This window comes from Carcharhinus amblyrhynchos, chromosome 1, assembly GCF_965287045.1.
Source record: "Carcharhinus amblyrhynchos chromosome 1, sCarAmb.v2.hapA, whole genome shotgun sequence".
Classification (NCBI taxonomy): Eukaryota; Metazoa; Chordata; class Chondrichthyes; order Carcharhiniformes; family Carcharhinidae; genus Carcharhinus; species Carcharhinus amblyrhynchos.
Genome location: NC_137324.1, coordinates 112,841,894 through 112,854,017, shown reverse-complemented (window position 1 = coordinate 112,854,017; position 12,124 = coordinate 112,841,894).

Here is a 12,124-nt window from a genome sequence, read left to right as displayed (position 1 = left end):
AGTGTTATCAAGTAGCATTTACCTGCTCTGACACTCATGTGGGGTTCTGCCAGGACTAATCAACTCCTGACATTACAGCTTTTATTCAATCATGGACAGAAGTGCTAAATTCTAAAACTGAGATGAAAATTCTGCCTTGACACCAAAGCAGAATTTGACTCAGTGTGACAAAGAGCTCTAGCAATTTCAAATCGGGGGAAAAATCTCTAATGGCTGGAGTAACAAATAGCATAAAAGAAGATGGTTGTAATTCTTGGAGGCCAATCATTTCAAACACAGGACATTGCTGCAGGACTCCCTCAGGGCAGTGTCTTTGGTCCAACCATCTTCAACTATTTTATCAATGACCTTCATTGTCCATATAGTCAAAGATAGGAATGTTTACTAATAATTGTGTTCACTACCATTTGCAACTCCTCAATTAATGGACTAATCCATGCCACACACAGTAAGCCTTGACAGCATTCAGGCTTGGACTTATAATTGGCAGGTAACAATCATCTACCCTGGATATTTTAATGAAATTACCATTGCTAAAACATAGATCATGATCCAAGGGGTTACCACTGACCAGAAACTGATCTGGACCAGCCACATTATTAACATGACTACAAGAGCAGGTTAAAAACTAGAAACTCTGCAGCTGATAATTTTGATGTGAATAACTCACCTCCTAACTTCTAAAACCTGTCCACTATTTACTGTTTATGCAGCAGTAAGAATACTCCAGTAGCAAACAATAAAAGAACTAACTTCACAAAGTAAAAGTTTAATAAAGAAACTTCATTTCACCACCACTTAGGCCTCCTCACAATCCCCATCTGCTTTTTATTTATACCTTGTCAGCTCACCGCCACATCATTTTGACATTGGTTACCCTGTCTAACAAGTCATCTGGTCAGCTGACACTCACTGCATGTTACCATTGGTTAGATTATAATATTTACCAGGTCAGGAGTTTGATTCAAACTGTGCACTTACTTGTAAGGGTGCAGCTCCAACAACACTCAAAAAGCTTGACATCATCCAAGGCAAAGCAGTCCACTGATTGTATATCCTATCCACACTTTAATTGTTTACTGATGCACAGTGAAAACAGCATGTATCATAAATAAGATTCATGGCACCAATACAACTTCAACTTTTCGAACCCGCAATCTCTGCCACCAAGAAGGACGAAAACAGCAGAGAATCAGAATGCAATAACTGGAATACAAACAGGAGTAGACTTTACAGTCCACCAAGCCTGTTCCAATTTTCAATATAACCATTGATGATCTTTAGTTTCATATCCCTTGCCTTCTTGGGTGAATTTACCTGATCATATGATTTTCTAAATACATTGTTAGGACTTCCATAATAATAAATTCCAACATTTTCCAGACAACTGATATCAGGCTAACTGGTCTTTAGTTCCCTATTTCCTCTTCCCTCCTTTCTTGTTATATTTGCTAACCCTAATCTACTGGGAACTTTCTGGAATATAGGAAAATTTTGGAAAATCATAACCATTGCATTTAGTATCTCTTGTAGAACCATATGATGTAGGCCATCAGATCCTGGAGATTTATCAGCTTTTACTCTCTTAAGTTTCTCCAGTAGTTTTTCTTTGTTGATATTAATTACCCTTAGTTCCTCGCTCATATTAGCCTCTAGGTTAACTTCCATTATTAGTATATAACTTGTCTTTTCAATGGTGAAGCCAGACCTAAAATATTTGTTCATTGCTTCATTGCCTCATTCTCCTTGATGATTTCTCTTGTCTCCACCTCTAAATTCCTCACTAGTTCTCTCTTAAATTCTATTCCCCCTGCCCTTTTTATCAACTTGTTGGCAGTCCTTTGCTGGTTTCTAAAACACTCCCAATCCTCAGACATAGGACTGTTCTCTGAACATTACATGCCTCTTCTTTTAACCGAACATTAGTCATGGATGGATTTTCTCACTGAGCTTTTGTATTTCAGTGGAATATATTTTCGTTAAATGTTTTGATTTCCTTCTTTAAATCTGCTCTGTTATCTATATACTGCCATGTCTTTTACTTACCTATTTAGCCATGGCCAGCACTCCCTCATACCTACGTAAACAGCTTTGTTTAAGTCTAGAGCTCTTGTTTGTCATTGGGGTATGTTGGTTTCAATCTTAATGCAGAATTCAACTGTATTGTGATCACTATTTGCCAGTAGATCATTAATTATGAGGTCACTAATCAACCATGTTTCATTGCACAGATGTGGTATGCCGGCGTTGGACTGGCGTAAACACAGTAAAAAGTCTGACAACACCAGGTTTTAGTCCAATCGATTTATTTGATAATTTATTTGATAAGCACAGACAGTAATCTCTAAACTGTCTGTGCTTTATATGCTCTGTCTGAGGCCAGAACTCTCCATTCACCTGACGAAGAGGGAAACCTCGAAAGCTTGTGAGTATTATCAAATAAATCGGTTGGACTAAAACCTGGTGTTGTCAGACTTTTTACTGTCATCGCACAGATGCATAAGAACACCCAACCACTTGTAAGTTTTGCTTTAAAAAACACCATCCTGAGTTGGAAAGACATCACTATTCCTTTACTATTGCTGGGTAAAATCATGGAGCTCCTTCCCTAGCAGCACTGTGGGTGTACATACGCTAGAAGGACCGCAGTTTATGAAGACAGCTCACCATGCCTAGTTCAAGTTCAATTAGGGATAGGCAATAATGGCTGACCTTGTTGACTACAACCCACATCCCATGAACAAATACAAAGAACAAGCTCATGCAGCACTATCACTTCAGCAGCTATGAAACAAAAAGTTGGCTGCACCAAAGCTTGCCTGTAGACTCATCTTGTACTCATTAGGAAAGGATTTATAGCCCGGTCTCTTGTCTTGAAAACAGAAAACTGTGAGGTGGTCTAAGAGAGTTCTTTAAGATTATGAAAGGTTTTGGTGCAATGGGTAAAGAGAAAATTTTTCTTCGTGGGGGGAAGAGCACAACTAGAATATAAGTGGCCACTGAGAACTCCAAAAAGGAAATGCAAAATAATTCACCCATAGAGTGATGGGAATGTGAAACTTGCTACCACTGGGAGTGGTTAAAACAAATAGCATAGATGCATTTGAGAGACAAGGAAATAATGGATTTATTGATAGATATGGATGGCATGGTGGTGCAGTGGTTAGCACTGCTGCATCACAGCACTAGGGATCTGAATTTGATTCCCAGCTTGGGCCGCTGTCTGTATGGAGTTTGTATGTTATCCCATATCTTCATGGGTTTTATCCAGATGCTTGTTTCCTCCCAAGTCAGAAAGGTATGCTAGTTAGGTGCATTGGCCATCCTAAATTTCCCTTGGTGTAGCTGAACAGGCGCCAGAGTGTGGCGACTAGGGGATTTTCACAGTAATTTCATTCCAGTGTTAATGTAAGGCTACTTGAGACACTAACAAGTAAATTTGGGTTTAGATGAAGAAAGATGGACACCATCGTGGATTGGCTGAGCCAAAAGGCCTGTTTTTCTGCCATGTATCCTATATAATCCAATGTAATCATGTTTCTATGTTCAGTTTTTTTGCTTTAGTTTTTGCCAGCCTTATTAAGAGCTGCCAATATACTGAAATGAATGTTCAGCTGTCTACCCGCCACCGCCCCCCCCCCCCACCCCCACTACTCCCCCACCAATTCCCTGAAGAGACCTCGCTTCGAGCTTGAACATCTGAGGTGCCTAATAATTAAATCTGGCAATTTGGTTCTGGATACCTGATTGGTATCCATCGTTCACTGGTTCAATGCAAAGATTCCAGCCTCTTTGCCCTTTGACTGGACGGAATGCTATCATACTTCACCGGTTAGCCGCTCAAATACTAAAATTAGCTTCAAGTCATTATATGACCCAAAACACCACTGGCCTTTTGTACCAGATTCTCCTGTGATCTGGTGATGTGGTGCATCCTGATATTGTTTCATAGTAACCTGGGGAAAACTACAATTTCCATGCTGCAACTTTCTCTCAACTCATAGACTCACAGAATTTGGGGGAGATACAGTATGCTTCTTTTTAGACTTCAATGGTTTTCTCTTCTGTCATGTCTAATGAAGGCATCTCCTACTCATATCTTTAAACATGGACTACATTCAGTACATAATTTTCTGGAACTGTCCATTATTTAAAAATGTATACTAACCAGATTGCTAAAATGGCTGCCAAGGGTCAGGTGACTTTTGCAATTTCTACGTCAAGCCTCTGGAATGTTCCTGATTAAATAACCATGAGTGGGGGCCCCTCACGCTTGAATGGATTTACCAAAACAAAATCCATCTGTGGGACATGCACCTGTTATTGTTTGCTGTTTACTCAAGATTGAAAATCTGTGGACTCCTAGATCCACTGAGCCCTATTTTACCATTTTAATTCTAAGTGCTGGGCGGATTTGAAACTGGGAGTATTTCAGATCCGACCTACAGACCCATTCTCAGGCACCCTCCTATATATACTCTGCCTGAAAAAATAGCAGCAATTCTGAATCGCGCTGCAGAAACCTACAGGCAGGGCTTATCCTGCCAGAAACACTGCAGCTCTGATTGGCGCCTCCAACTGCACATCCGCAGGAAAAGAAATGATAGAGAAACACTCCCCTGCCGCATCGCTCCCGAGCCAGATAATGCCTCCCACCTGTCTCCCACCTCCCTGCCACCCAGGTTGATCGCGGGCCCCTGCCCCCCCGTATTTAAATGTATGCAAATGTATTTACATACAATTAAATTGACATAATGGGCTGCACGCGCAAACTTACTGTCACTTCCCTCTTTACAATCGCGTTCGTGTGTCCAGATTCGGCACAAACTAGACATGGTCCACAAGGGTCTGATCATGCAGAGTGGCAGTGGATCCCCCTTCCCCCCACCGATCACATTTACAGTGGCAGCGGAGTCCCTATTCTCCCCACTGATCACACACAGACTGGCAGCAAACCCCTCCCCCCCCAACTTCCGCCGCACCAACACACATAGAATGGCAACGGACTGCTCTTTCCTCCCACCGATCACACACACAGAGTGGCAGCGGACATCCCCCTGCCACCCTGCTCCCCTGCACCCTGGATGTGCGAACGCAATTGTAAAGGGGGAAGTGGCAGTAAGTTTGGGCATGCAGCCCATTATGTCAATTTAAATGCATGCAAATTGACCTAATTTAAATTGACATTGTGCCCGTTTCAAGTGTTGTCCTGAAGGCGGCCATTTTCGGCCCTTGGTGAAGGGGGAACCGACATGGAAGCGGGCACGAGTTGTGCTACCCGCCTCACACCTGACTTTACCAAGTTTTCGCTCCCAAAAATGGGCGCAACTTGATGATAAAATTGGGCCCAACATCTGAGCTTGACATTTAAAAAAGAGGGCTAAAGAAACGAATAATCACAAGTATCTGTGAAGTATCACTTATCTCCCATTGTGTAGTAATACCTTTGGACTATCAAATGGTTCCAGGTGGACAAGAGCAGCTGATCATGTGACCAGAACAGTCTTCAAATAATACATCTATTTTCCCAAAACCAGAGAGGAATTGGCCAGCTTGCCAAGAACGTAGCAAGAAAGAGCGGCTGCAGTAAAAGGCAGTAGCATACATACTTTCTTTTAACAAATTGGAGATTACTGCATCTTTAAGTCATCTAGCCAAACATTTTCAAAATCCACAAGAATGGAAACCTGACCTCCTGGGAAGAAAACCAGAAGTAAGCAATTTTGTAATCTGCTAAAAATAAAAAGCCATCTCCTTAAGGGAATCCAGCTACAACACTGAAGTATGACTCCAGCTATTGAAACAATTTAGAGTACACTTTCAGAGTGAACTAACTTCTTCAACAGGCCCTTAACACCCATAACGAGCCAAACATGCAAACTATGAACTATGCTTTTGCCCACAACTTCTATAAGTGCATTATCTTCTTGAACTGTATCTCTCTTGAGGATGTATGAGTGAGTGATGTAGCATTTAGACTTTTGGAATGACTGCTCGAACGAATAATCCTCTTTATTTAAATCCATGAATTGAAACACTCAAAGGTTGAGAAACATACCTACTTTCCTTTCCAGTAACATACTGATTACAGGCAGTAGAGGATATGGGTTTCAGTGCTCTCTCTCATTCCTATCTGTAACACCTTCCATTTCAGGAATTATTTCTCCCAAGTTAGACTCATGGGCAGGATTTTATGGCCTCACTTGTCCTGAAACCGTAAAATCCCACCCAAAGTCAACAGACCTATCCACGGTCCACCCTTTGCCTGCTCTGGTTCCTGTGGCGGGCAGAATAGTAAACTTCTAGCCCAGGTGGCAACAGCATGGGCTTTTTATGATAAACATGCATTTTATTTTTGATATTTACTTTTTCTACATCCAAACATTAAACAGAAAAGTTATTCATGGTGGGCTGAGGTGGGAGGGTGGAGTTGGGGAAGGTTTACTCAGGTTCTGAGCAACAGTGGTATTTCCATGCTAACACTATAGTTAAGAAAGCCCCCCAACATCTCTATTTTCTCAGGAAGCTAAGGAAATTCAGGGACCAATTTCAAAGTTTGTGGATGATGCGAAATCTCAAAGCATAATGAACTGCAGGGAGGATAAACGTCAAGAAGACATAGGTAGGTTGATGAAAACGGCCAACAATTAGAAGATGACTTATTGCAAAGAATTATGGAGTGATTCATCTTGGTAGAAGTGATGAAGATAAACAATACAGGATAAAGGTACAATTCTAAAGATGTTGCAGGAGCCGAAAGATTTACAGGTATATGTGTACAAATCATTGAAGGGGCAGGGCAGCTTGAGGAAGCAAGCATTTGGGACCCTGGGTTTTATAAATAAGCACATATTATACAAAAGCAAGGAAGTATGATGAGCATGTATAATACAATGGTTCAACCTCAATAGACATATTGTGTTCTGTTCTAAGCAGCATGACTTTAGGAAAGCCATGAAGGCAATAGAGAGTGCAGTGGGATTCACAACAATGGTTCCAGAAATGAGATTGGAGAATCTGGGAAAGATTTCCCCAGAGGAGAGAAGATTAAGGCGAGGTTTGATGGAGGTGTTCAAAATGATGAAAGTCTGGATAGATTTGATGGGGAGAAACTATTCCATCGGTGAAAGGTTTGAGAACTGGAGGACACTGATTTAAGGGGATTGTCCAGAAACAAATTGACAATATAAGGAAAATGTTTTTATACAGCAAGTGGTTAGAGTTTATAATGAATTGTTTGAGATTATGGTGGGGGCAGATTCAATCGCAGCCTTCAAAAGAAAATTGGATCGTTACCTGAGGGAAAAAATGTGTAGGACAATGGGGAAAAGGCGTGAGAGTGGGACTAGATGATTTGCACACGCAGAGACTTGGCACAGATATGACAGAATGAATAGTTTCCATCTGTGCTGTGCCAATTCTATGATGCAATAGATTCCAGTTTGGCTGAGATGTTTTTCTGAACTTTTGCTTCTCCTGGGAAATCATATTATTTTTGGTGTATTGTAGAGTGTATGGATTGCAATGCACAAAGTGTCTCATTGAGTGAGACAGGCTGAATGGACCAGCAAATCTTTTCCTGTCAATCATTGTTTATAAGTTCATATATTAGAGCAAAACTGGGCGTGATTTACTGAAGGTATGTAATATTTGACCATTTAGGGGGTTTGATAATAGTAAGAAATATTCCAAATTATGATAGCTGAAGCAAAATAAATACTTAGTACTTCAGCCATGTCCTCGACCTCCATGCGTAGCTTCCATTTTGGACCCTATTTATCCCCTTCCTTCCTCTTACTATTTATGTGCCTGTAGAAGACTTTTTGAATCCTCTTTAATGCCAGTTGCAAGTTTCTTCCCATGCTCCCTCTTTGTCTTTTTTATTTCCTTTCTCACTTCCCCTCTGAACTTTCGATATTCAGTCTGATATTCAAATGTATTATCAATTTGCCCCCTGTTCTATACACCTTTTTTTGTGCTTCATCTTAATATCCATCTCTCTTGCCATCCAGTGAGCTCTAATTTTGGTTGCCTTAGCTTTACTCCTCTTTGGAATGTACCTTATCTGTAACCAGACCTCTCTTTAAAAGCAGCCCATTGTTCTGTTACAGTTTTGATGTGGGTATGCCGGAGTTGGACTGGCGTAAACACAGTAAAAAGTCTGACAACACCAGGTTTTAGTCCAACCTATTTATTTCTGACGAAGAGGGTGTCCCTCGAAAGCTTGTGAGTATATTATCAAATAAATAGGTTGGACTAAAACCTGGTGTTGTCAGACTTTTTACTGCTGTTACAGTTTTGCCAGAGAATTTTCTGTTCCAGTTCATCTGGGACGGATCCATTCTTACCCATTGACATTAGTGCTCCTCCACTTTACTCTAGATTGTACACAGTCTTTTTCCATAGTGAAACTGGACCTAATGATGGCATGATTATTGTTCTTTAAATGTTCCACTACTGACTTCTGATCCAACTGACCCACCTCATTCTCCAGAATCTAATCCTGCAATGCCTTCTTCCTCATCAGGATGGGAATTCTCCTGAATAATTTTCAAAACTCTTTCCCCTCTGCTTTTTACTGTTACTATCCCAGCTTATAATGACTAATTAAAATGCCTCATTTGCATCTCTTTTTAAATATATGCCAGCACCTAGTTTGTACTTCATACAGTTTGGAATATAACTTTTAGTCTTAGGAATTAAAGGTTTAACTTAAAGTCCAGAGATGTGAAGGTAAGATGGATTAGCCATGACAAATGCATGGGGTTACGAGGATAGGGCAGAGGAGAAAGCCGACGTGAGATGCTCTTTTGGACAGATGGCACAAACTCAATCGATCGAATGACCTCTGTCTGCATGGTAGGATTCAATGGTTCTATGGTTCTAACTGTGGATTAATAGGATATCTGGTTAATAAATTGGTTGGCATCTCACATAAATGCACTTTTAAGAAGCCTGGAGTTAATTACAGTTAAATGCTGTCCTACATTTAACATTACGATGTCAGAAGGAGAAATGTAAAACTTGAACAACGAAAGGCCCACCTCTGGGATTGGAATGGATCTAAGCAAATATTTACATTATGTACCTGGTTCTCAGATCAAAAGAAGGTAAAACCAGTTTGTAAACAAGTAAGTTTCCTGACAGGGGCAGTAATTCTGGGAAAAGGGACCTAAAACTCCACTGGCAATATAAATTATTCACATGAGTTACAGAATCAAAGAGTCATGTTGAAGGTAACATAATTTGTTTGCATTTCTGTAAGTATCATCCCAAAGCACTCCCTTGTTGTCATAGAAATAGTGAATCAGAGTGGAACCTTGGTTAGAAAGCACTTTTGTATCATTCATCTCTGTGTGTTTGCTGACAGAAGCACACAGTTCATTTTGGGGAAGTAACAGAGTTAGTTGCAGCTATGCTGGGTTGTGGACTGTAGCTCACTGGATTGAGGGAGCCAACAGGGCTGATAATCACTTAGGCCTGCTCTTCAAACAGAGAAAATGCTAATTTTTACTACATGGAATGCAGATGGGACTTTATTTCAATTTAGATTTCTTGAGGGAAAAGCAGCTGGGAAATTTGCTGTATTACACAGCTAGTAGAGAAAATTTCCATTGGTCCACACAGAGGCTAATAACAAAAAGCACTGAGAATGGTTAGCTTGGAAAGCTGTGGAGAGGCGGTTGGATATCTACTAGCAACCCAAACAAGGAAATGTGGCATCCACTATCATGAAGTCAGTAAAGAAAATGTGGAGGATTGTATAGCCAAGAAGCTAATTGGAAGGATTCCCATAAATCTTACCTCAGAGGATAGCTGAAGTACTGAGAATTAAAATTAATTTTAGAGGCTTGTGGCATATCTTTGGATTGGTCCCAGGAAAAGTGAGTAAGCCTACCAGAATTTGTAAAATCAAGGAAGTCTGGGGTTGGAAAGTATAACTGAGTTTATACCATAGCTACTATATTAAGTTAGTCGTGTTTATTTTGTTCAATTTCCCTTTCTACACAATGAAGTTTGTTTTTACTTAAAACATGAACATCTGTGGCCTAGTCCTGTTGACTAGTTGTTCTTTAAGCATCAACAGTCCACAACAGGATCACAACAAATTTCCTTGCAAATTTGCTCATCTACCTGTTTTTTTGTTAGTTGATGGCCTAGTGAATACCCTCAGCAGTATAACATCACCTCTATTTTTTTCTCAAAATAACTAAATAGATTCTGTCCTTGACCCCTCGGGGATATTCTCTCTCTTCAGCAATATAACAGTATTCTGATCCACCTTTCTTTCTTTCCCTATTATTTATCAACATATTGTAAACAGGGCTATTTATTATCCCACCCACCTCTCTGATTGTCATGACATGATATACCTTTATATTGGAGAGACCAAACGCAGTCTGGGCGACCACTTTGCTGAACATCTTCAGTCCGTCTGCAAACAGGACCCAGACTTCCCTGTCGCTTGCCACTTCAACACACCACCCTGCGCTTCTGTCCATATGTCCGTCCTTGTGCAATGTTTAAGTGAACCCCAACGCAAACTAAAGGAACAGCACCTCATCTTCTGATTGGGCACTTTACAGCCTTCCAGACTGAGCATTGCGTTCAACAACTTCAGAGCATGAACTGTCCCTTCCACCTTCACCCCATTTCCATTTATTTTACTTAATTTTGTTTATCTCATTCATTCATCTTTATCATCTTTTTCTCTTATTTCCATTTTTCCACTTCTCCAGTCCCACTCCCCATCTTCTCCATCTTGCAGACCCACACCCCTCCCCTTTCAGGGCAACTGTCTTAACTATCTGCACTTCTGTTCTGCCATTCACTCATTCCGGTCACTTAATAGACACTTTTAGCATTTTTCTGAGTCTTTTCCATCCTCACTTACATTCCCTTTATCCAATTCCACCTCCTCCCCTCCCTTCAGAGTAAAAATCCCTTCTAATTTTCTTTGCTCTTAGCTCTGGTGAAGGGTCATTGGCTCCATTGTCTCTCCACAGATGCTGTCAGGCCTGCTGAGATATTCCAGCATTTTCTGTTTTTGTTTCAGATTTGGTCCAGCATCCGTGGTATTTTACTTTTTTCTTTATGATATTTCTTGGTGTCTATCTGTACAACATTATTTATAGTCATATGTTAGTACAGAACTGGAGTTTTGCTGAAAAAAGACATGTTGAAGCTTTTCATTTTGCATTCATCGAAACACTTCACAAGAATACCAGTAGAAGAGGAAACAACAATTTGTACTGTATGAGAAGGGAATGCTGATTGGTTGGCAAGTGGATTATGATTGGTGGAGGTGTTGCCAACAGTGCAAGATAAGAAGTGCCTCATTTTAAAACTTTAGATACTTTGCTTTGAATATTAGCATACGTGCACTTTAAAACATGCACTCTTTTAGTCTGACCCCATCAAGTGCCTTTCCATTTCTTACCTTGGTGCAAACTGAACCTTATTTCTCCTTGTTAATGCTGCATCCTGGCTCCAATTCCCCTGCCAACTTAATTTAAATCCTCCCGAACAATGTGAGCAACTGATCCTACAAGGACATTCATCTTGGTTCTTTTCAGGTGCAGCTGATGTAGATTTCCCTCAGAACTGGTCCCAGTGTTCCAGGAATACGTGTACCATCACTCCAGCCATGGTTTCATCCATTCTGTCTTGAAATGTCTATATTCAGAAGCATGTGACACCAGGAGTAATCCAGGGATTACCATCTTTAAGATCCTGCTTTCTTGTCTCTTCCTAACTCCCTAATATTTGCTTGTAGGACTTTATACCTCCTATCTACATCATTGATACCAATATGACCACGACTGTTGATCACTCATCTTTCTGTTTCAGGGTTCTTTGTAGCCAAGCCTGTGGCAGCCTAGATCTTGACACCAGGGAAGAAATAACAAACCTGGAATAACATCTGTGACTGAAGAAACACATTTTTTTCCCCTAATGATAGAATTCCCTCTCACTGTTGTGTTCCTGATGTTACTTTACCGCTGAGCTATCTGTGGTGTTGTGGACTTGGCTGTGGCTGCACTCGCTAGAAGAACCATCACTTCCACCAATAGTCAAAACTGAATACCAGTTGTAGAAAGAGATGCAGTTAACAGAATCCTAC